The sequence below is a fragment of the Sander lucioperca genome, chromosome 1, assembly GCF_008315115.2.
Source record: "Sander lucioperca isolate FBNREF2018 chromosome 1, SLUC_FBN_1.2, whole genome shotgun sequence".
Lineage (NCBI taxonomy): Eukaryota > Metazoa > Chordata > Actinopteri > Perciformes > Percidae > Sander > Sander lucioperca.
In genome coordinates, this window is record NC_050173.1 from 46351744 (window position 1) to 46376001 (window position 24258).

Genomic DNA, 24258 nt, shown 5'->3' on the forward strand with positions numbered 1-24258 from the left:
CACCGCCGTTGCTGCTCCACGCCACACATTACATTACATGTCGTTTAGCTGCCGCTTTTATCCAAAGCGACTTACAATTATATTATTATTTTACATTATATTACAATATATCAGAGGCCACACGCCTCTGGAGTAACGAGGGGTTAAGTGTCTTTCTCAGGGACACATTGGTTGATGTATGCAGTGGGAATTGAACACAGATCTCTCATACCAAAGGCATGTGTCATATCCACTGCGCATTCACCACACACACACACACACACACACACACACACACGCACAAATGCAAACACAGGAAGAAAGGAACACGCAGAGAAAGGAAATCGCTGCGAGGCCTTGAAGCTTTTTCTCTTGCTGTCACTTTATCAGGTCGCTTATTGAAGGAAAGGACCAATCAGATGTCAGAGCACAACACTTTTAACCTTCATCCTCAAAGGGCACATTCAGATGGAGATTAAGGAAGTGTCTGTGTGTGTGTGTGTGTGTGTGTGTGTGTGTGTGTGTGTTTGTGTGTTTGTTCGAACACAAACTGCTTCAGGTTATTTCTTTTGGAAGTTTTCTTTTCTCCCTCTGTGGTGGCGGCTGATGAGTAGTTTGTCGGCCAGGTCACGGAGCGGCGTTGACCTTTCTTCATTTATTCAGCAGTGTATGATGGTTTTTTTTGTTTTTTTTGGTACCCCATCCCTGACCCATTCGTGGCCTCTGAACCCCCGGCTTTGTTGTGTCCCTGTGTGAAGTCGATAAAGACTCCCGCTGCCTGTTGTTTCTCCTCTTCTTCTTATTGTGGAGTTGGAGTTAACAGGGAACAGCAGCCTGCAGACGCACCACAGGAAGTAGATCTGGAATATTCAGTGTTTTTTTGGCCGCGGCGAGGTTTTCTTGCAGGACTGGCAATGTGTGGTGGTGAGATCTTCAGATTGTACGTCGAGCCAAAATGTGTTTGTGAAATGTTTTCCAGGAAGCACGGAGCTGAAAATCTATTTAACCTCCTTATCCCCGCTGATTCCACCAGAGGCCTCATCATAACAATCTTATGTTGTTTAGCCAAACGCTGTTTCAAACCCACACAGCTTTATTTTAAAAGTGTGGAGGACATCTTAAAGTTTCCAAACACACCAAATATGTCTGGCTGAATGTTGGGGAACAAGTACATGTGCTACAATATTTCCGTTTGATTGAATGTAAATGTAAATGGACTGTTTTTATATAGTGCTTTTCTAGTCTTAACGACTACTCAAAGCACTTTTACATAGTACAGGAACCATTCACCATTCACACACTGTGGCCGAGACTGCCGTACAAGGTGCCACCTGCTCATTAGATGAACATTCACACACATTTAGGGCATTTTCACACCTAAAGTCCGAACCAAGGTCCGGACCAAAGTTCATGTTTTTGTTACATTGTATAAATTTGATCCAATAAGTTTTGGTTTCACACTGCAGTTATGCAAGTGCACTAAAGACCTATACGTGACAAAACTACGTCCTGCCGTCATCACATACGTGAGCTGCGTCTCCTGATACATCTAATTGATTGGTTTGTAGACGGGCTTCCCCGTCCTCTCGTATTTGTAGAACTTACTTTCTGGAGAATTTATTCAGAGACAAACAGAAACCTACACTGTACATTTACTGCCACTTAACAAATAAACTGCTGATGTATTCTCTGCTCTGATAGCCGACAGCTGTCTGCTCTGAGCGCATTCACCGTCACTCTCTCATGTAGCCTACACACTAAGCACCGAGCTATTCCTTAAAGGAGCTATTCCCCGGAGCCTGCCAGAGCTTCTTGTATTTGGTCCGAAAGTCCGAACCATCGCAAAAAATGCTTTCACACTATAAACGAACCGAGACCACCTCTTTTTATCGGACCAAAATTTGGTCTTTTGATCCGGACCGTGGTCCGGGGGGGGTTTCACACCTCTAATTTTGGTTCGGATCAAACTGAAAAGTCAAGACCAAATGAGGTAGGTGTGAAAACACCCTTACACTCCGATGCAGTCGGGAGCAATTCAGGGTTCAGCGTCTTGCCCAAGGACACTTCGGCATGGAGCTGCAGGGCCAGGGATCAAACCACCTACCTTCGTATCAGTAGGTGATTGCTCTTACCACCTCAGCCACAACTGCCCATGAATGGTGCAGATATAAACCCTTTGTGTGTGTGTTTGCGTGCTTGCGTGTTGTGCGCTGACATCTGACGGGTCCTTTTCTTCAATAAGCGACCTGATAAAGTGATGCCGAGAGACACAGGTGCGGCGAGAGAAAAGCTTCAAGGCCTCGCAGCGATGTCCTTACTCTGCTGTGTGTATTTGCGTGTGTGTGTTTGTGTGTCAGTGTGTGGCGTGGAGCAGTAGTACCGGTGCTTCATCGTCCCCTTGGGCATTGGTGAGAGTGGAGGATCATGAAAGGAAACCCTGGAGGACGGCAGAACGTGTTCTCCTCCCACACACAGATTCCTATGTTTCGGTTTCGTAACGTGCACCATGTACAGATCTGATCACAGTCTCATTATGTGTCCCAACGGCTGCATGTTTAAATATTCCTACGGAGAGATGGCCTCTGCTCAAGCAGCAGCTCTCCCTGCTACGTTACCTGTTCAGCAAAGCGCTGCCTTTGGTGAAATCAATAACATGCAAAGGTGGCAAAATGCAGGTGCTTCTCAGTGAATAAATCCCCCGCTGTGCATGTAAGGTTTTCACATGTTCAGCCGGCAGAGTTGTTCAGGCGTTTCATCCCGTTTGCGTCAGAAAAGTGGATTTGAAAATGAGCGGTGTGACAGAGGGTCAAAGTCAGCACAAAGAGGATCTTCCTGAGAACCAGATTAGGATTAGAGCTGCTTTGAAGTCATTTCACTCATTAGAGAGAACGTGAAACCGATTCTGTCTGACCTTTGTTGTTACGACATGAAAATCACATCACAGCATCACAGACTAAATTCACAGGCGACAATTCAATACATTCTTGTTTTTCAAACATTGTACGCATTTTTTGGAATTACCTTAGGCTTCTAAAACAAAGCAAAACAGATAAATGTTAATTTTCTACAGAAAATAACCAAATAATTCCTAAGTATTTACCTTCATTTAGGCCATTTTACTTCCTGGTGTGTTAGTGTAAAATTCGTAAACGTTAGTGATCTCCCAGAGGGGGACTGCCCATTTCTCCGACGCTCCATTATTCCGACCTCTCAATAATCTGAAAAATTCCCTTTGGTCCTACAGCCCACTAGTCCGACGTCCCTTTGTTTCGAAAAAATAAACCCTCTGCTCCGACCAAATATAGGCTTTTGTGGATCACCTCCCATAACAGCGGGCAGGGGGCATAGGGCCTAATTTTAAGAAAAATCCTAGAAATGTGGTAACATAGGACTGTGGGACCATAGGGCTGACCCCATAGATAGAGAGATGGTTCATCCAATCCCCTGCCAGGTTTTTTTTTTTTTTTAAAGTGCCTGCCCTTTTCCAAACGGTTTCCAATGACGGCTTCTCAGATACTTCTGTTTAACAAACTATCTGGGGTGTCAGGTTACATAACTTTAATTTTGACTTTAATTCAAACCTGCTTGAAATTTAAGTCGCTCATGTTGATCAGATCGTTCACAATCTGACAGAACTTCTACAGTGTGGTGTAGAGTTTGTGCAGCTGACTGAAAGCAGCCACAGCTGAGCAGGGTTGCCGAAACAACGTCCGACGCAGCATCACAACTGCACACAAAAAAAGGATGAAGGGACAAGGACAAACATTATCAAAATTAAGGAATATATTCACTATTTGATGCACCAAACTTCATCTTTGACTCTACATTCTGATGTTCAAAGCGAAGTTTAATCTTCTCTTCCAAACTTTTTTGCTCTCAAGTCTCAGCATCTTCTTGGAACATCAGAAGGCATCTGAAGACATTTTGAGGACATCCCTAGACATCATTCGAGACGTCTGGTGACAGTTTGGGCTGGAACGGATGTGCTGGTATGAAGATAAAGGAGCGCGTCCTGAGGGATCAGGCTGCTCTGTCTGGACTTCAGCTGGGGCTCATGGCAGCAGAACACAGGCTACGCTTGGCATTAATATGGATGTCCACCAGGCGCCTTGTCCTCTGCCTCGCTGCCTCTCTTTGTGCGCTGCCACGGTTCGCTGTGTGCCAGTGAATGGCATTAACAGCATGGCAGCCACCTCCCGCCATGCCAGGGTCATTAATAAACATCCTCAGATGGCTCATAATGATTCCCTACAGTCAGACGCAGCCGTACGGAGAGCGGCGAGGCGAGGTGTTGCTGCTCACAGCTCTGTTTGCTTCACAGTTTACAGTGCAGACACTCACCAACTTCACCGACATCAACCGTGAACAAACTTCTACTTCTGATAACTTTTAGGGGGTCAGCCCTATGTTCCCACAGCCCTATGTTCCCACATTTCTAGGACATTTTCAAAATTAGGTCTCATGTTCCTACATTTCCCTTCAATTTAAGCCCTATCCTCCCACAACATTTTTTAGGGTTAGGGGTTAGGGGGATAAAATCTGATACAAATTTATGAAAAAGGAAATGTGGGAACATAGGACCTAATTTTGGAAAAAAAATCTTAGAAATGTGGGAACATAGGGCTTTGGGAACATAGGCTCGCTCCCCTTTTAGGAACCCAGGATTATTAATATTGATGGATTAAGTTCAGTATTTTTAAACACATCAATACCTAAACAAAGACCACTAATTGACCAGACTAGACTTGACAAACTTAAACTTCAGTGCTGCTGTGGTAAGTTTACACAAAATCCAAGGGCAGTAATAACTAACTTGCGTGAATGTGAAGAAATGTAAAAGAAATAATAAACTTTATATTTTATAGCACTTTTCAAAACACGGTTAAAATAGTGCTTTACAATAACAACAGAACACATTATAAACAAAGAGAATAAAATAAACGATAAGCCTAAAATACATAAAGGGCAAAATTAAAATATTATAATATTTAAGAAATTAAAAACCAATAAAATAAACAGGCAGCCCAGATAAAAACAGGATATGTTTCAATGTATATGTGTCAATGCAATATTTATGATACTCTGCTGCACCATAAACTTTTGGGACACTAACCTCTGCCCCCCCTATAAAAAAAGGAGAAAAAGGAAACAATTTCTACACAACTTTATACGTTTGAATATGTAAAATAGCCAGAACACCCACTAATTGACCGGATTAGACTCGACAGACTTTAACTTCAGTGCTGCTGTGGTAAGTCCAAGGGAGGTAATTACTAATTTGCATTCATGTGAAGAAATGTAATAGGAAGAATAAACTATTTGTATAGCACCTTTCAAAACACAGTTAAAAAGTGCTTTACAATAAAAACATTAAACACAAAGAGAGAAAACATTACCTAAAAGCCTAAAATACATGAGGGGCAAAATTAAAAAAACAGGAAATTAAGAACATTTGAACATTCGGATATTCGGTCATTGAGCCAAAACATCTATAACGTAGTATTTTGATGGCAGTGTTTTAAAAGTATCCCAGCAGTGTTTACTTGATGCTGTGTAAGAGATATTTATATGATAGCTGTGTGCATTATTTTGAAGCAAAGAGTCTTTTTGAGAATTTGCTTTTTTAGGCTTTTATTTTATAGGACAGTTGAAGTCATGAAAGGGGAGAGAGGGGGAGGGAATGCCATGCAGCTAAGGGCCGCAAGGCGGAGTTGAACCTGCGGCCGCTGCGTCAAGGAGTAAACCTCTATATATGGGCGCCTGCCCTACCAGATGAGTTACCCAGTCGCCCATATTTTTTGGAATTTTGACAAAATCATTAACGCTTTTTTCATTTTGTGTTTAGAGGTTTGAGATATTGAGCTATAGTTTAAGGTAATGACTGAGAAAATGTAATTTGTGGGCCTTTCCCTGCAGCAGATACACAGATTGATCTTTATACTCTCTTCACTCTGCGTGTGCTTCTCTCAGATAGGAGAATATGAACCGCCGTCGCCATCAGATGTCATAATATCTGTATCTGAGAGGAGAAAAAATCCATGCCATCGACCTGCCGGATGTGCGGCCGCTGCAGCTGTCAGTCCCGCTGATTGATGGACCTGTCGGCCAGTTAGCGGTAAAGGTTAAAGTGGGCGGGCCGAGTGGAAGTGAGACTCCCCGGCTCTCTGATCGATCGGCTGTCTGCGGACGTCAACGGCTCCCTCCGTCTTCTGTCGTTAGTTTACAGTTTCTGCACATTTATTAAATATCAGCTGTCGATTAGCAGGAAACAAATGGAAGCAAATTTCAATTCAGGAGGGAATCAGACCCTCAACCTTCACACGGGGTCAGTGTCTTTCTCTGCCACGCAGGTTTCCAACCAAATGTAGTTCAAATAGTTACAGAATTTACTGTTACTGCTGCATCGCTTCCGGATTTCCCAAAAAAATTAGTGGCATCCAAAGGAATTTGCGTTAACTCACGTACATTTTGACAGCCCTAATACATACATATTAGTTCCCTTTTTCATTTCTTCCTTTAGTGCTTCTTTTATTTATTTCTGTCTAATGTTTTTTTTTATTTAATTCTAAATATATGTTTATACAGTTTGTGTAAGCCTGGAGGCGGCTACCACTGAATTTAATTGTGCACCTCTGTATTGTCATGTCATCTTTAAAGCTGTACAAACCTCTTCAGATAAGTTTGACATTAATTATGTTCCCACAGCCCTATGTTCCCACATTTCTAAGATTTTTCTTAAAATTAGGTCCTATGTTCCCATATTTCTAGGACATTTTCAAAATAAGGTCTTGTGTTCCTACATTTCCCTTCAATTTAAGCCCTATCCTCCCACAACATTTTTAGGGTTAGGGGGATAAAATCTGATACAAATTTATGAAAAAGGAAATGTGGGAACATAGGACCTAATTTTGAAAAAAATCTTAGAAATGTGGGAACATAGGGCTGTGGGAACATTGGGCTGTGGGAACATTGGGCTGTGGGAACATAGGGCTGTGGGAACATAGGGCTGTGGGAACATAGGGGTGTGGGAACATAGGGCTGTGGGAACATAGGGGTGTGGGAACATAGGGGTGTGGGAACATAGGGCTGTGGGAACATAGGGGTGTGGGAACATAGGCACGCTCCCCCATCCACAACGTTACTGCTGCATCGCTTCCGGATTTCCCAAACTACGGAGCGGCCCGAGGCCTAAATCCATAATGACAGCCCTAATACATACATATTAGTTTTACTTTTACTTCCTTGAGTGCTACATTTATATCCTTATATGTCGTATTTTATTCTTTTATTTTATTCTGTGTGTTTGTGCGAGCCTGGAGCCTGCAAACCAGGCTATTCTATAATGACAATAAAGCTGTACAAACCCCTCCAGATAAGTCTGACATTAATTGAAACAACATGTAGTTGTTCCTTCATTAAAGGTGTTATTATAACTTATAACACTGTTATATGTTTCTGCTGGCGTTGATTAATTTTGGAAAGGTGAATGTTGATATCATGAGGTTTTCCCAGTCCTCCCACAGAAGCCGATAGCTGGAGCTCCAGATGGCTCGACGACGCGGCTTCTCCTCTCTGTCTCTCGCTGCAAACGTGAAGCCTGCAATTACAGAACAAACCGAATGTGATTCATCTTCTTTCTATTTCCAGCTGCTGCTCGCGCTCTCACACCTTCAACACAGTGACATTTCCAGTTTCCTGCTTGCTCCGGCGGCAGAGCCACCCCTGAAGTTTCTGCGCTAAACTAAAACGTCAGATTACAGGGCTGGAGAAACCACTACTTTCCTCTCATAGAAAACTGACAAATTAGACCAAAATGAGCTGGAAAACAATACTTAGGCGCCTTGAGATTTATCCCTCTTGTGCTCTACGTACAGTAGCGAAAACAGCACTTTTTTTTAGCTGATAATAACTTGACGGTTCACGGCTGAAGAGTGATGCTAATGGAGAGGAGGCTGCCTCTATTTGCCTGGTCACGGCTGCTAGGAATGTCTCTGCAAGGAAAATGAACTTTATTCTTAAATTACAGGCCCCTCTGTGGCGGACGCGCCTGTCCTATTATGTGCTAATTAGCAGTCGCTTGGGACGCTTTAGCTAACAAGCCCGGGATAATTTTACCCTCCGCATGGCTGCGTGGAGACATGCGGCACAGTGCGCGACCACATACAGTCGGAATGTGAACATATGGCTCAGCTTACATAAAACAGATGCACGCACACACACACACACACACACACACACACACACACACACACACACACACACATCCTCATACTTATACATACGCAGGCTCCCAGCATGCACCAGCTTAGCTGCTGCTGTGCTAATTGGCTTGATGTGGTTCTGAAAATAGTGTCTGTACAATCCCCTGTCTGCCTTCAGAAAAGATCATGCCCTTTCAATTCAGAGTCCCAGCAGGCTGTCAATAGGAAATGGCTCGGAATAAAAGGGGGGCGGCTTAAAGGTGCATTTCAACTCACTATGCCCCTGCGCTCTGCATCGTTTCACCATTATTTCCCTTCTCTCAGAGGATCTGATTATCAGTTTCAACACCAAAACACTTTTGAGGAGACAACACTATTATCACCATCATCGTTATTATCATCATTAGATCACATCTATATTCATGTTCCATATTATTACATTTTGAGAGTGGCAGAATGGGAGCAACTGCTGAGTCTATTATAGTATTTCTATCCCTGACAATTATGTTTCTCAGCAAGACTTCATTTTTGTTCAATACAAGAAATTAGTGATGCTAATTTAGATTTATTTTCGGCCCGATAGCCGACTCGTGAACCGACAACCAGGCAATAAGAGTTTCAGCTCACCCATCCGGGAGGCTCGCACATTAGAGTGAGGCTCGGGCCGCATTTTTCTGTCCGAACCCGGCCCGCGTCCGACAGAGCAGTAACCGAACCCGACCCGAGCCCGACAGGCATTAAGATATTTATGTCCGAGCCCGACACAGTTGAAATCTCATTTTTTTTCTCATACTAATGACACATGTACGTTTGTTTGTGTGGAAAGCTTTTATTAAGCAACTGTAGGAAGGCATTCGGAAATGTCAACAGATGAGCACATCAGCGCACACGGGGCAACAAGTGCATGTAATAAGCTGTTTTAAATTTAAAATGTTCAATGCCTTATCGCACTGATGTGACCGTGCCCGACCCGAACCCGAACATCATTTCTAAATATCTGTGGACAGCTGCCGACTTGTACCGGTCGCGCAGCCACGCACGATGTTGCGCGCGTTGTCTTGGGCACATGCAAACACTTTCCCAGTATGCAACTGCTTGTGCGTCAGCTCAATCGGGCCTTTAGTTTCAACTTTGCTGCTTTAATTGTTCATGTCAATTGATTCTTGTAACGTAAAAACAAGAACTCACACTTTCTAACACAGTTGTTCCGTCTTTTGTACGGATGATTCAACCAGGAGGGTTTCACGTCCATCCAAGACTTCTCAAGACCCGAGAGTGTATCAGAAACATCCAACTTCTGCTGTTAATCCCTGTGAATCTCCACATTTTCATTGTTCCAGCGGGTGGATTGTGACCGTCGCTCCTCTTCCCTGCAGGGCTCCTCAACATGTGCATCCTCCACGTTTCCTTAATATCAGCTCACACTGTGTTTTAATGACAACATGTACCGGCGCTGTGAGATGTACCGGCGCTGTGAGTCATCCCTACGCGGTGAGCCGGGTTAACTGTGAGTCAGGATGACATCAGTAATCACTCACCACCACGAGGTGCTCCAGTGATAAAGTGTCTGCTTTTTAAATGAAAGGGAATTAGCCTGAATGTCAGCGTGACGCTCACAGAGATCAGAAGGGTGAAGTGTTTGATATAAGCAAAGGCCAACGAGTCGGCCGCCATGCTGAACCAGCTACCCGCTGCTGGTACTGTCCCTCTGACCTTTGACCCCGCAGCTGCTGGGTAAATTTACTCTGCAAACAGTGAACAACTCTACATGTTGTACACAGAAAAATCTCCAGTTTAAAGGACCAAACATTAAAGATATATTTCAAAGCATCTCATAGTTTTAAACTAGAGCTGTCAATCATTAAGATAAAATACTTTTTAATCCTGCAAAAAATACCTCTTTGGTCATAACTATGCATCTTTGTGAGTAATTGATTCCAATGTATGATCCAAAATGTGTATTTTATCTCGTATCAAGTCTTAATTTCTCCATTAAATCAACATTAAATGTCATAGTATGGGTCAGTGTCATTTCTTAATGGGTGAATCCCTGAAGGCACGTATGTATTATAAGGTTTGAATTACCTTTGTGCATGGCTTACAAAGTTACTAAGTGTTATTAATGTTAAATAACCCATTAAATTATACAAAATCCTTTGAATGACCGTTGACGGATTACCTTAATTTTCTTTTTTTTCAGGTTGAGAGCGACGACTCAATTATGGGGGTTCTCCTCGCAATAATCTTTCAGCCTTCAGTTAAGTTAGATAAAATCATTATTGGTTGCAATTTGTTAAATGGTCTTCGGCTTCACCAAAGAGTTAAGAACATTACAGGACAACTAGTCTCGCTTTGCCAGACCCTCCTCCAAAGCGCGCTGGAGGAGAGTCTAAGCACCGGAGAAAAGCTGCGGTGTCGCTGCAAAATAGCCTCGGGAAGGAACTTGTTTTGGTGGAACACGTGTACGTTCAAAAGTTGTTTTAGTCGTGCAACAGAAAACTCAGATTGGAGTTAACCATAGTCCTCAGAAATCTACCAGAGTTTAGAACACCAACACAAAGGAAGCCCAAGGCAACAGATATCCGGCCTAAATGAGTGAAATCCGGCGGATTTTGTCTGGCGGCAACGGAGCAATCCTGGAAGTGGAACGTCAAGCATATAGATTACAGGACAACAGACATAAGGAACTAACAAACATGATTTAAAACCGTTTCAGAACATCTTCACCCTGAATGGAGTTTTCCAAAACGATTCATTTTCCATTACCTAAAATGCAGTTTGTGTGGACGAAAGGCCAAAACGCAGAGAAATAGCTACATTTGAATAAATACCCGTGAAAGTTGCTTCCAAACTGGGAGCTGCAAAAGTGCCACGAATTAAATCTGAGCAGTCATGAGATGATTAAAGAAATAAAAGAAGGAAAATAAAATAGGTCCGTTAAACAAAATACATTTTTCTTGAATTATTATTTTGCCTGATAAAGGTCTAGTTACCGAAACATTGCCAGCTATTAAAATTATCTTTGCAATTTAGAGTGTGCGGGAGTTTCTTTGCAACTTTTGACCTACTCGTCCCTATGGCTGTCAGTTTGGTTTGAAATGTGCTGGGGACAGAGACTCATTTGGTAGTGCATTTTCAGAAGTGCTGGGTACAATGACGCATTCATTTTTTTTTTCTCTTTCGTGCAGGTCATGTTTTCAAAGACGCTGTCCTGTAGTTTACTAATGTAAATGAATAAAAATGTATAAACAAATGTGATGATGTCTGACACGTTTTATGAAGAAGAAAGCCTTAAGTTTTCCCAAAAAAAAAAGTTGTTGTAGTGTTGTGAACAGAGAAGTGTGCAGCCAGCGCAGCAGCAGAGTGGCTGTGTCTGTGCCTGCCCTGTGGGGATAGAGATTTTTGTGGATTTGTTGGCATCTGTCGCTCAAGAATTATGTGTTATGAACTTTATTTTTTTTTAACTAAATTGAGCTTGAGGTTTTCAAAAAAAGTGGTGGGTGACTTTCGTGATGACTCATGACGAAATCTGATCGGTACGCGTACCCACCGTCCCCACCGAAATCAACGCCTATGCTTGTCCCTCTCCAACGAACCCGTCTCACGTTATGTGCAAAGTATTTTTCTGTTCCTGAATCCTGAAAATGACAGAATACTTTCACCTCTTTTGGCTTCAAATGTCAGAATCAGAGGACGTAGAATCACAAGTTTATCATGTCCAAATGATATCCCGTGATGAGGAATCACATGGGAATCACAAGTAGGCATCGCCTCACAAGCCAACAAGGTTTGAAAGCAGTGATTTGCATTAATTGTGTAGACAGTAATGCAGAATCTGGTGTTATGAATAAAGAGATTCACTTTCAAGAGTAAAAACAGTTGCTAACGACAGTCTGTGTCCTTAACGCTCTCATGTAATTAATGGAAACAAGTGGTTTTGAGCCCTGTGTGTGTGTGTGTGTGTGTGTGTGTGTGTGTGTTCTCCAGACCCATCTCTTCCTGTTGGGCTTCCAGTCCGCTGAGCTGCTTCTCTGATCTGCGGCGAGTGGCTTGACAACCTTTTGCTCATCCGAGGAAAATTCCATTACAGGCTGTTAGGACATGAGTAATGGCAGCTCTCCGGTTAACCGGCTCGGATGGAAGCAGACTAATGCTCGGCCATCAGTTTGCCTTTCTCACAGACAGATTTTGGCTTGTGTTTTCGCAGCTCATCTGCTCCGTTTTCTCTTTGCTTCATGCCCGATGGCAAAGCGAGGAGCGGCCGCCGTTGCATCAAATCCAGCTGTTTTCAAGAGAAACGATCATCTATTTCGACTGCCCACCATGTGTTTCTGAAGCACTCCTTATCCCTCCTGCAGTTTGAGGTTATTTTGTGAGTTTGACTTTCTATTTTCCCCCTAAAAAATATGGTTGCACTAGGTGCAAGACATATTTGTTCAGGTATTAAGAGCATAAGAAGCTGTATGTTGGATGACTTATTATGAAATTGCACTACCTCTAAAATTACCTTCATGTTCATTTTGAACACACCTGAAAAGAGAAAAGCTTATTAACTTCTATTGCCTTATTTTTTTTGATAATACAGTAAGAAAAATGAAATATGTTTTCACGTTTCCTACACATCTGTAAATTGCAACAAGAACTGTCCAAAATGAATTTGCCTACGTATCTTTTAACACATTTAATGTATGACTCAATTGTACTTTAAAATTGCATGCAGTAAAATAGGTACTCATTTAAATACATTTAAACATGAAAAGGCTGTCACTTTACCAAAAAACAAGTTTGAGTGAATGAAAAGTAATTTGATTTGCTAATGAAGTCAAGTCTTTATTTATAGCCTATAGCACATTTGTGTTGTCTTCCTGTCAACCTTGAAAAAACCAACGTTTTTGACGCCTTTTTTTCTGTTTGTTTTTGCTTTTTCCAACATTTTAAATTGTTACATTTTTCTTCTACACATTTTCAGCGCTTATTTCTACGTCCCATATTTTCTGATATAAAACAAAAATTAAAAACGGGTCAATTTGACCCGTAGTCGACACAAGGGTTAAAGGCTCTGACACACCAACCCGACATCCGACATCCGACGGTCGGCAGAAAAGGCAGTCGGACTGATCAGTCGGCTCCCGTCTCTCAAAAAACACCGGAAGCGACGCCGACTTGAGCGTACGTTCTGCGCATGTGCAAGATGTATTACGTCTCCGTAACAGCAGGCGGCACTAATCTGTATTGTCGCCCAAAAAATGAAAACTGGAAATGGCGGAACATCTCTCTAGACCTGGTAAACACAGAGCACGCTGTCGTCAGTCATTGTTTTCATCAGAAAAAATGTCAAAAATGATCGTTGTCATTACTCGCTGAATGGAAGAAAATACGATGGCTAGTAATAAGAAGATACTGGCGTTGTCAGCTCTCGGGCTTCTTCTTGTGGAAGAAGCACTGATTCACTAGTCAAGGGCTAGCACTCCACCAATCAGGTCATTGAGTCCACCGACTGCCCGCTGGCTGATTCAACAAGTGAAATCGGCCAAAATGAAGGCCGAAGGCTCCTCCGACTGATGGCAGCACGGAACACACCGAACAGACTCCAGTCACCGACCTCCCAGACTGTCCGACGGGTGATAATCGGGTTGGTGTGTCAGAGTCTTAAAACAACAGAAGTTGACCCATAGTGCTTTTCAGTCGAGGCAGATGGTTTAAGATCTGCCTCAGTATACATAAACAACATCAGAAAAGGTACATAACAAATAATACAAAAAACTGACATGATAAGCCAAAGTCAAGTAAATAAATTGAAAGTTAGAAGAGAAGTAATCAAATCAACAATATGTTAAAAAGCAGTATAGGGAATTACAAATAAGTAAAGAGAGGACTTGGCAGAAGCCAAACAGCTTAAAGCGAGTGAAAAAGGTATAGGTTTTTAAATGTGATGTAGACCCCATGGGGTGTGGATGAAACGGGAGCGTGCCTATGTTCCCACATTTCTAAGATTTTTTTCAAAATTAGGCCCTATGTTCCCACATTTCCTTTTTCATAAATTTGTATCAGATTTTATCCCCCTTTCTCCCAATTTGGTAGCCAATTACACCCAACCTATTATCCTGTAGCAATGAACTACACATGGAATGTAACCCTAACCCTAACATAGGACCTAATTTTAAGAAAAATCTTGGAAATGTGGGAACATAGGGCTGTGGGAGCATAGGGCCTAATTTTCAGTGAAAAACAAAATTCTTAGAAATGTGGGAACATATGGCTATGGGACCATTGGGCTGACCCCGCTCAAACACATTCAAGTACTGTACAATTTTGAGGTTTCCATTTTATGCTTCTTTATACTTCCGCTGCACTACATTTTGGAAGCCAATATTGTACGTTCAACTGATAAACAATAATGTATTATTATTGATTAGGCAAATTTTCGCCAAATTTGGTCCAAAGCTTCACAGTAACATGGCAAACAGGAAGCTTTGTGTTGATAGCATCAACTTTGGACGAGAGATGCAAAAGTTTGCGTTATGGTCCTAGCTACAAAAATGTGTTAGTTCGTAATTTGCACATTTTTTTAACCGATAAAAATTATTTAAAACTTTTTGACAGGTCCATCTGGAGATGCTATATGCCAAGTTTCTTGCAGATCTGGCGAAAACTCCAGGAGGACTTCGAAAGAGTAGATTTAGCACACAAAAAAATCCCACACCCAAATGGGCGTGGCCTACGCCATGTGATTCAGCTTCATTCAGGGGAACAACAGGTTCCTACAGGCCAACACTATATAAAGTCATTAAATTGAGCTCCACCTTTACCAGCTGCAACATTAAAGTGATGAACACATGAATATAACTATAATCCAGTAATATAATATATATGATCCTGAAATAAGTCATTCTGCATAATGAGTACTTTTACTTTTGGTACTTTTACTGGTTTGTGGTGCTTCTGTTGCTTCACACGTTTGACAATCTAACAATAACTGTGATCGGCAATAAAAGTTAATAATGGGAAGGGAATGTAAGTGTACTGAGGTGAATCATACCTTCGCCAAAATATTACATGAATCCAAAACTGGGTCCCCAGCAATACACCCAAGCCAAGTGTGAAGCCGATCGGATGAACGATTGACGAGAAAATCCAAGGACAGACAGAGACTCTACCCTTTTAGTTAGATAACAGCTAAATCCAAATATCTGGACTCCAACAGACTTCGTACATGATGATGAGTATGCGTAATTCATAAAAGCATTCTTGATGTGATAAAGGTGAAGACAGATCACAGTATGCAAGTCCAGAGAGGGTTCCCAGTCATGTAGTCTTGCACTGCTAGCATCTATCTCCACAGCGCTGTGGAGGAAGGTCTGACTACACCACAGATGCATTCTGGGATATAAGAAAGAAAACCTCTGGGTTGTTTGCATTTCATCAAACCAATCATAATCGTCTTGTGCGGCGCTAAGCTCTGGACGCAGCGACGGTGGCTCTGCTAAATAGTCTCGATAAGGAACTTGTTTTGGTGGAAGGAAAACGAAAATGAAAACGCCACATACAATATTAAATGAGGTTAACTGTTCACACCATACAGTAACGTGAGCTATTTAAATTAGCTGATACGTGGTTAAACCTCATTGGCTCTTACCAGTGGATCACCGTGTGTACTTCGCCTACAGTAATCCCACCAATCAGTCCCAAAACGTCCCAGTTAGAGAGGAAATACCGAAAACATATTCTTTGTAAATCTTTACAATCATTCCCTGAAAGAAGCAAGCACGCCTGTCATGTTGCACCGTCCAAATTTTCTTCAAAACTTGCCATTTTCAGCGTGTAGCTTGCTAGCTCGAAGGTTGTTGTTGTTTCCGGTAGCGAAGGGAGTTTGAGAACGGCAACACGCAGAGTGGAAGGTGGGGGGCAAAGCCTGTCAGGCTTTATCCTGGAAATGTACTTCCGTTGATCCCGACTAACAGTGACATAACGTGGAATGACTCCAGTGGAGTTCATCACGTCAACATGCCAAGCCAGCGGGAAAAGAGCATAATTGAGAGTGCTGTCTGCTTCCTTCTGTCTAATTCATATTATTGTTGTTTGTGTTAAAGTGGGATTGACAGGGCCCGAGGTCAACAGAAAGAGTCAAAACATAAAAAAAATTCACCATAAATGGGAAGAAGTGGTTGTCGGTGTGTTACAGAACGCTGTTTGAGGAGGCGCTGAAAATCAATCTTTCTCTTCTCTCTGGTTCTGTGTTTATAGTTTGATTCCTCTAAAAACAATTTGATTAAAGTGACTGGTTGACTTAATTCAGAACGAAAGCTCGGCTACATTTGCTTATCATTCCCTTTGAAGTCCTTTTCCAACCCAGCAACGCTCTTTTCCTGGAGTCACGGATGTTTTCATCATCTTTTCATTTTTTGAAAGGAGAGAGAAAGTGAGAAGAAAAAAAAAAACTGCCACTATCTCATTACTTTCACAATTATTTTAGTGGCTGTCAGAAAAATAAGGCCTAATCACAATCAAAAAAAAGGGGAAAAATGTTATTGTTTGAATGGATTTTGATCCGGCAGTGCCTCGTCGACGTTCAAACGCGGGCTGAAAGGCTTGATTTTCTTTTACTGCTGCTTTCAAAGGAGTCTTTCATCTGCGGGATTTTTTGACATGATTCACAAGTCAATCTGACTGGTTCCATGGTGCAATGTCAAGGAAGGTAAAGCACATTAGGCAGAGAAAAGTCGACATTTACTAAAAAAAAAAAATCCATCATGAGGGAGTTGTTTAATCCTGCGCTGAGTCATAAAAGCTTCTTTATCCTGAGAACACTGGTGAAAAGCCGCCGACGGAAAAGAAACTACATAAACGTGATTGAAGAATTTCATTGAATTTACATAATCATGAACGTGAATCTGCTATGGAAAGTATCTGAGCGAACTGACAGAGGCTGAAACAAAGTACAAAGAATGCATTTACTGTGAAGAGATATAGAAATGATGCATTAACACTTTACATTACATTACAATAAATGTTCATATTTGTATTCATGATCAAAATCTTTATTCGAAATTTCAGTTGTTTTCCTTCTATAATCTTACCTCTCACTTAAAGACTCCTCAACACAAAGTATGACAATCACGAGAGGAACAAGAGGAGGTGAAATCGTACTGTGAGACACGTCCACCGCCGACCATTTAAAGGTGCTCTAAGCGATGTTGGGTGACGTTACTTCTTGTTGACGTTCAAAGTATTTTCAAACAAAACGGAGACTAGCTCGCTCCTCCCTCCTCCTCATACCGTCCCCTCCCTTCTCTGCTTCAGCGCACTACCCCCCCTCCCCCCGCCCCAACCCCCTAAATCCTTCTTGTCCGTTATTGGCTGAACGCTGGAACACGGTTTGTGTATGTATGCATGGTCCAGATTGGACCACTTTGTTTTTGTTGCCGTGTGTGGAGCCTGGGCTGTCTACAGAGACCACGTTTTTTTACAGTGTGTTTAGGGGACCGGCAGCTCGCGGATAGTGAGGAGGTGTTTGCTGTATGTGACAAAAAATGTTGTAGCCTAAAAAACGCGTGACATCGCTTAGAGTACCTTTAAAGGTACAATATCGTCACCTTCCAAAAATAATGGCCTAAGTCATTTTTTGACAAAAATGATTTCTTTGCCTAAATCATCTCCTCATGGTGCTGGCCACCTCTGGTAAAATTGCCTACATCCTCAGTTGAACAGGTCTTGTGATTCCACACCTTTAGTATAATGGCCTAAGGCTGTTTAGTTTTTTGTGTTTTCTGAAAAACCTGAAAAAATGACTTAGGCCATTATTTTAAGAAGGTGACAATATGTCACCTTGTTAAGTTGTAGTACTGTAGTACTTGAGCTTGGACTCGAGATGCTTTTCTGATGTCTTGGACTCGTTGGTATTTGGACCCCGACTTGTCTTGGACTCGGCCGTTGGACTCGGCCAAATATTCTAATTGGTCTCTCTTGACCGAGTCCATCACTATATGCTTTTATCCTAAAGTAACTTCCTCCTTCAAAAAGAAACCATTGATGAAGCGCACTCGTTCAGAAAACCGCTATTATTTTAATTAAAAATCCATCTAGAACGGGCTTTGTGATTGGTTGCCTGGGATACGCCTGGCTGCATCATATACCTCAATCATCAGGTATCAATCAGTTTAATTTTGGCCACAGACACGATGTCAGCAAGCTCTTTGTACTATGAATTCTTAGGACAAGTAATAAGTTCAAGAATAGAAACATTTCCATTTTATATTTTAAATAAATAATGTAGCCTAATTTGACCCTTTCTTTCTACGATCTTGACTGTCTCTCATTTGGACTCGGCCTTGACTTGGACTTGAACATCTTTTGACTTGGTCTTGACTCAGTCGCGACTAGTCCTGGTCTTGGACTGGTCTTGGACTCAACAATGGTGGACTTGACTACAGCCCTGATAATATGTAACATTTCTGCATTAAAATGTCTAAAAACGACTATACCTATGTTATATATTTTGTTGAGTTGTGTATTTACACTATCCCAAATGTTCCAAATATGAAACAGGAAGTCTGGTTTGAGACACTTTGCAAACTTGTCCCTGAATGGGAAGAATCGGGCAGAACTGCTGCCAGATCGAAACTGTCCTCCCCTGAAAACGCTCCCATAAGTCGTTTGTTCAAGCAGCCATTACTACTCATATTTACGTTAATAGTGGTGGCGCCATCTAGTGGCTGCAGTAGCTAATTATGATTGGAGCAAAGCAGCAAGTAAGTCGACAAAGTATAAGAGCGCCAAATTTCCACATAAGGAGATAATTTGGGGTGGTGGATGGGTGAAACAAACAGCACACTGGGGTTCGACTCCCTTTTGAAAATAAAACTGAACAGTTTTTTTTAACTTCACGTGCGGGACATGAAGTAACGTCTGATATTAATCCAAACCACAATCTCTTTCTAAACTTAACTAAGTAGTTTTGGTGTCTAAACCTAACCAAACTATGACGGTTTCACAACGTTAGCGACGCTTGAAATCCCGACCTTTACATTCAAAAACCGCGACCAACATTCTCAGGTTTAGATATGAGGTCGTAGCTCATTCTGCTAAAAAAAAAAATCCTGAGTAAATCGTATCGTGACCTTAAAATCACGAATAGTATCGAATCTTGAGTTGAGTGTATTTTTACGTCCCTATTTTCTGCATCGTAATCCTCTGCTTAAAGGACGCAGGCTCATTGAAATGAATGAGGGGGCTGCATTGTTTCACCCTGTGTTGTTGCTGTCTGAGCACAGGGTAAAGGACAGCCAGTGTCAAATTTCCCTCTCCTGGCCTTTTCTTTTTGTCTTTTCACCCATTAGCAACTTGAAATCCTCTGCTATTGTTGTCATGAAGGTCGTTGTTATGAAAGTTAGAGCAGCCGAGGTAAAGCACACAGCACTAACAAGATGATAATTACAGCAGCAGGTGAAAGATCGATGGCCGTCAGCTTGTAGACAGTGGAGGAGGGGGGAGGGGTTTCGCCCGATGGCTTGGTAATGATCACGTCTAGCGCCCACCCCCTCATCGTTTCCTGTCTCCCGTGTGTGCCGATGATCAACAGACCCTCGGGCACGCCAGACTGACCGACGGAGAGGAAAAGGAGAAGATTAGACTAAATGTCCCTTTTTTAACCTTTATTTATCCAGGTAAGTTGATTGAGAACAATTTGTCATTCGCAACGACAACCTGTCACATTCACACAGTTCCACATTCATACCTGGAAGCTGCCCAGTACAACCACCAGTCTCATCTGCTGGCCACTGAGTTGGGGTTAAGGGCCTTGCTCAAGGGCACCTCATTGGTGGTAATGAGGGAGAGACAAGCGCTGCTCTTTCACTTTTCCCACCCAGATTTTATCCTGCCGGTCTGGGGATTGAACCGGTGACCTACCTGTCCCAAGCTTGCTTCTTTAACCTTTAGACCACCACTACCCCTTTGTCTTGCATAGCCAGATCTATCTCCACAGCGCTGTGGACTAAGGTCTGGCTATAGCACATATACATTTTGGGATAGGAGAAAAAAAACTCTCTGGGTTGTTTGCATTTCTTTAAACCAATCACAATGGTCTTGGGCGGCGCTAAGCTCTGGACGCAGTGACGGTGGCTCTGCTACTGTAAACATTGTTGTTTCTGTGTCGATATACCGGTCTCTATATTATCTGTTGTTGTCTTTGTCCTTGTATACTGCCATACACATGTGAGACTGTGAAAGGAAATCTCCCTTATGGGACAATAAATATCTGTCTATCTCAATAGTCTCGGGAAGGAACTTGTTTTGGTGGAACATTTGCACCCTGCAAAAGAAAACGCCACATACAATATTAAATGAAATTACCTGTTGACATAATACAGTAACGTGAGATATTTAAATTATCTGGATACATGGTTAAACCTCATTAGCTCTTACCAGTGTATCTCCGCAGCAACCCCACCATTCGGTCCCAAAACGTCCCAGTTAGAGAGGAAATGACCTGAACATATTCTTTGTAAATCTTTACAATCATTCCCCAAAAAGAACCAAGCAGGCCACGATCCAAATTTTCTTCAAAACTTGGAATTTTCAGCGTGTAGCTTGCTAGCTCGAAGTTTGTTGTCGTGTCCTGAAAGCGAATAGAGTTTTTGGAACGGCAACAAAGAGAGTGGAAGGTGAAGGACATCTGGCATGTGAGCCACGCGGAATGTCAGGCAGTTATCCTGGAAATGTACTTCCGTTGATCCAGACTAACTGTCCCCCGATGTTAAAGAACAGATTATTTATTTAATGTTTGGTGTCACGTCCTTTGCATGAACTGTCTCTCTCCTGATGATCTGCCAGGCCTGGTCTGCTGCCATCTTGTTTTTGGGCAATTATTGGTCTTCAGCAGTGAAACACACGCTTGGATTGATAGACTGAGGTCATGTCCCTAATTTGGCCTTTCAAAAACATTCCACTGTCTGGTTCTGAATAAAAAGACAGGATCAGTGTCCAGATTCACTGTGACTTACACTTTCCGAGGATTAGGGTTGGGTATCGTTTGGATTTCTTCCGATACCGGTGCTAAAGCCATACTTTTAAAACGGTGCTGGTGCCTAAACTGTGCCTGAACCGATACTTTTTAATAAAGTTAAAACAAAAGAAAAAAAAAGAAGGGTACTAAACAACAGTCGGTGACATTAAAGAACGGCTTGTTTATTGCTAAGGCCATATGGTCAAAATTAAATGATTTAATAATAATGTATAACAATAACAATAACTTATTTCACCGGTAAATTGCTGTTGAACAACAAAAACAACCACCAGATGGGAAAAGGGTATTTTACAATAACTTTGAATGCACCACGAGGCTACCTGTTTCAAGTGAACGCACCATCTGTGTTGTTTTTCCGACAACAGCAGCTGCAGACTGTTACGTCCCGCTGTTGGAATCCTCTACAGTGAAATACAGTCACACTTTATACCGTTTAGCGTTAGCTGTCAGCATTTTAACCACTGTGTTTAATCCAGCTGCTAGCTAAAGGTGGGCTAACGTTACCTGCTGTTGAGTGTAGTGTAAAGTCAGGCACCGAAATGAGGCACCGAAATTTTCGTTCTTATTCGGTCTCGTTACTACCGTTTACGTCGGAACCAGTGCCCTATTGGCACCGCGTTTCGGTACCCAACCCTACCGAGGATGCCATTATCTCGGAGTAAATCATAGATGTATTGCATGATACTAACTTAACATTTTCCACGGAGTCCTTGTGCTTTATCGCCTCGCAGATTTCCCCGGATGGTATACGTGCAGTTTAGTGTCACAAATTATTTTCCAAAAAGTGAGTGTCACAAATGATAAGGATCTTATTTGAGACAGCTTAGTTTATTATTTTCCAAAAAGTGAGTGTCCCAAAGCTACCATAAAGCTACAGTCTGCGGGATTATGACTGAACACCTCTAAGGCAGAATCTCTCCCAGACGGGCCCTCGATTGGGTCCGGGTGAGCAGAGCCGTTCGTGACGCGGCCGGAAAAGCGCTGTAGGCTAGTGTTTATAAAATGAGTTTTGAGGGGTGGGGTTAGGCAAGTAGTAGGTCTATCGTGATTTCTTTAGGCTACACTGTAATTTGTGACAACAGTGTGTATTAGTACCACCTGAAGCCGTCTATCCCCCTTTCCAGATGCACCAGCCGCACTTGGTGACGGCCATTGGTGCACATCATCGCATTCGCGATTAGGCGACGTCTCACCAGCCACTCCAAAGTCGCTGTCGGTGTGGCACGTTCGAGAATTAGCCTCATTAAATTCCACTCCTCCCCTTTTAATTTGATCGTCATTGAGGACCTCGCAATTTGCCACAATCGTTTTCGAAGAACGGGGTCGCCCTGCCATTGTTTCAACATTGATTACTTACTATAAAACACCTGTTAAACAGCACAGGTGGTTTACCAGGTTCATAATTAATTAAGGACATTGTATGGGGAATTTGTGACACTAAACTGCACGTATACCTCCTCGGATTGTGGTGGCACCTAGATCGTGGCTGCTTGTGATTTGACACTATAACTAAAACTGAATTGAATAGTGAAAAAGATGTCCTTCATAACTGTAAAATATACCTGAAAATCATCATGTTTTTAGGTTTTCTTCAGTGTAATCCAGTGATAGTTGGCATATGATTACAGTGTAAGCAGGAGCTGCTAATCACTAATTCGGCAGCACACACACACACACACACACACACACACACACACACACACATATATATATACACATATATATATATATATATATATATATATATATATATATATATATATATATAAAAGCCTTTAAACAGACTAAAAGTCAAAATGCTTTATCTCGCCTGCAGTAATCTAATCTCACATGTTTTCATCATGGAAATTAAGAGCATTTCCATCCCATTCACTGTACAATTTTCAGTTGCACACACACACACACACACACACACACACACACACACACACACTGCTTTGTCCGTTTGGCTGTAAAGGATTACAGCAGTGCAGCAGTAATTAGTTGTGGCATAATGAACATTTGGCCCTGTGGCGAGGAATAATTAAAGCAGCACTTTGCGGTGATCGGTAACGAAGCCAGAAAACCTTGCGCGTTCACCAACGCTCACACTTAATGGGATTCATTACACTGCTGAAGTTCTTTCCCTGCAAACAGTACATGGATAAGACATATACATGTACCGTATGTAAATAATTAGCCCCTCCTCTGTGTCATTTTCATCATGTATGCATGCATCAGTGTCAAAACATAGCTTTAGGTTTTATTGAATACTAAAATTGCACAAGCAGAAATAATGTTATTTGTAATGTAACATCCTAAATAGTTATGTTATTAGGATCAGATTCAATTTCTTCAAATTTGTTTCTGAGAAATACTGCCGTTCCCCCTCTGCGCCCCGAACGCCTGTTCTGAAACTGTGTGACTTCAACACATTCTCACTCCCAGCACGTCAAAAAGCGACGCTTGGTCAGGTGCCTTTGGCGTTTGTTTTTGACTCAAAAAGTCTCCTTTAGCCCTTTGGCGTCATATTTAGACACACTTGGTCGGGACTCTTGGCGTCACTTTCTGATGCTCTGGGTCGGGACGTTTGTTGAACTGACACGCGGGTGAAGAACGACACACGTTAGGTTTAGGAAAAGATGGTGCGTGGGGTTAGAAAATGTACGTTTCAGTGACAAGAACAGGACACGAACCCCGGTCTCTTGGGTGAAAGTCCTGTGATGTTTAACCCATCCACCACTCCAACCTGCCTTCTTTCGCAGATTTTCGGTCTTTAATACTACCCTCTACCGTTGTCTCTCTTAATATAGTCTTGCATTGCCAGACCTTCCTCCACAGCGCTGTGGAGGAAGGTCTGGTGAGTCCACACAGCATTCCTGGATGGAAGAAAAACGTGCTCTGGTTTATTGGCATTTCTTTAAACCAATCACAATCGTCTTGGGTGGCGCTAAGCGGCAGATGGAGCCACGGTGGCGCTGCTAAATATCCTCAGGAAGGAACTTCTTTTGGTGGAACGTGTACGTTCAAAAGTAGTTTTAGTCGTGCAACAGAAAACTCAGATTGGACAGATAG

At 42.2% G+C, this 24258-nt stretch overlaps 1 long non-coding RNA gene across 1 annotated transcript; it reads right to left on the reverse strand.

The window, feature by feature from the left end:
• Positions 1-1576: 1576 nt before the first annotated feature.
• Positions 1577-19919, reverse strand: LOC118495785. Its single transcript, XR_004898220.1, has 3 exons — positions 19830-19919; positions 7869-7878; positions 1577-1587 (listed from the first exon to the last, which is right to left on the reverse strand). It is a non-coding gene; the product is annotated as an uncharacterized LOC118495785 (long non-coding RNA).
• Positions 19920-24258: the final 4339 nt, after the last annotated feature.